The sequence below is a fragment of the Elephantulus edwardii genome, unplaced genomic scaffold, assembly GCF_000299155.1.
Source record: "Elephantulus edwardii isolate Elephantulus edwardi_28Jun2011 unplaced genomic scaffold, EleEdw1.0 scaffold00034, whole genome shotgun sequence".
In the NCBI taxonomy this organism is placed as follows: Eukaryota; Metazoa; Chordata; class Mammalia; order Macroscelidea; family Macroscelididae; genus Elephantulus; species Elephantulus edwardii.
In genome coordinates this window covers 10,591,819-10,594,221 of record NW_006399784.1, presented here as the reverse complement: position 1 = coordinate 10,594,221, position 2,403 = coordinate 10,591,819, and positions in this window count along the sequence as shown.

Sequence of the window (2,403 nt, the reverse complement as noted above, 5' to 3'; positions counted from 1 at the left end):
ACGGCACATAACAACAACAACAACATACTTAGACTAGGAAATAGTAGTCAGAGCAGAGCTAGGAAACAATGCATGGTTCAAAATCAGGAAAAGTGTATGTTAGGGATGCATCCTATCTCTCATAACTTTTCAATGTATCTTAAGAGCAGCTGGTCGTTTTGACCAACTTGCCTTTCAGATAACATAGCAGTACTTAGCCATTGTGCCGTCAGAGTACTTAAAATACTTTTAAGTATAGTTAAATTCAATAGTCTTATGAGTCATATTCTTTCTACTGTTATTAAAAATAACTGAGCTGTCAACCACCAGAATATCTCCATTTAGGTATAACCTTTATTTTAATAAGATAAAAAAAATTCTAGACTCTGTCTGTTATCTTATCAAGGATGAAAATATTAATACATATTGAAGACAAAGGGAGTACTGGTGATCCAGGATTAAGAAACTGTGATGTAATCTCAAAGGCACGTGGTTTGAATCCACCAGCTGCTCCATGAGAAGGATGAGCAATCTTCACTTGTGTGATTAACTGCCCCTGAAAAGCCACAGGAGGTCTAGCCATGAATCAGTTCCAATTTGACAACACACAACAACAACAAAGGAAACAAAAAGCTCTTGATATTTTAACATTCAAGTTTTTAAAATCTTCCTTGACTCAAGTTAGTACACTGACCACAAAATAACAAGTGGATACCTACACGAAGACCTTCACTTTGATGCTATAAATTAAGTATCCATCAGCAGACACAACTTCTAAAAAAGACAGCCTCAAATTTGACAAACTGTCAAACAATCAGTTATTGGAGTGAAAACTGGGAGAAACAAGAACTAACAATGTAGTGTTCATTGGCTAAGGGCATAGATCAGAGTTTAGTGTTGTCAGGTGCCCTCAACTGTGTTTCATTGACTATGCAAAGGCATTTGACAGTGTGGATCACAACAAACTGTGGCTGATTCTGGAAAGAATGAGAATCCCAGAATATTTGATTTTGCTTATGTGAACACTATACTTGGACCAGGAGTCAGTGGTCTGAATAGAGCAAGGAGACACTGAGTGGTTCACAATTGGGAAGAGTATATGTCAGGGATGTATACTGTCTCCATACCTTTTCAATCTTTAAGCAGAACAGATCATCCACAAGAATGGGCTGTATGAGAAGGATGTGGCATCAGGATTGGAGGAAGACTCATCAACAACTTGCATTATGCAGATTACAAAACTCTGCTTGCTAGAACTGAGGAAAAAAGCTAAAGAAAAAAAGTACTGAGAAAGAAACCTACCGCGCTTGCTGCAGAAGTTCAAGGACTGTATCCTTTAATATGGATTGAAGTTCAGTATCAAGAAAACAAAGATTCTCACCACTGAGCCGATTGGCAGTATCATGATAAATGGTGAAGAGATTGAGATTGTTTACAGCTTTAGTTTGCTTGACTCCATGATCAACACTGATACCCGGAGCCAGGAAATCCAAAGACTAATTGCATTAGGAAAGTCGGCAGTCAGGGACCTCTCCAGAGTACTGAAGAGCAAAGGCATCAGTCTGGAGACTAAGGTGTGTCTGATCCAGGACATAGTCTTTGCAATTACTTGCTATGCATCAGAGAACTGAACAATGATTAGGGATGATAGAAAGAGAATTAATGCTTTTGAGCTGCCATGCTGGAGAAGAGTATTGAATATATCATGGACTGCCAGAGAACGAATCGTTTTGTCCTCGGGAGGGTGAAAACAGTCTGCTCCTTGAAGGCAAGGGTTCTGAGGCTTTGTCTGACAGATGTTGGGCATGTGGCAAAGAGGAACCAGTCCTTGGAGAGGGAGATCACGCTTGGATGGGTGGATCAGAGAAACAGAAGAAGACCATTAATGAGATGAATTGATTCAGTGGCTGGAGTAATGAGGATAGGTGTGTCAGAGACAGTAAAGTTGGCCCAGGACAGAGAAGGTTTCAGGACTATTGTACACTGGGGTTGCTATGAGTTCAAAGTGACTCAATGACACATAACAATATAACAATAACAACTGGGGTGATAGTTTCTCATTGTGATTTTGATTTGCATCTCTTATTGCCAGTGATATCGAGCATTTCTTCATGTATCTGTTGGCCACCCAAATGTCTTCCTCTGTCAAAAAGTCTTTCCATATCTTTTCCTCATTTTGTAATTGTGCTATCAGTTTTCTTCTTGTGGAGGCCATGTTTTAGTCTGTAAACTTTTATTATGAGACCTTTGAGATTCATTGCCAAATGTTTTTTACAGTCAGCGGATTTCATTTTTACCTTACTGAAAACTTTTTTTTAATAAACACAGGGACTTTATGTGTAAGAAGATCATATTTGTCAATGATATCCTCTTCTGTTTGTGCTGTGCATTTCTGACAGTATTTGCAAACCTTTTTTTTTTTTT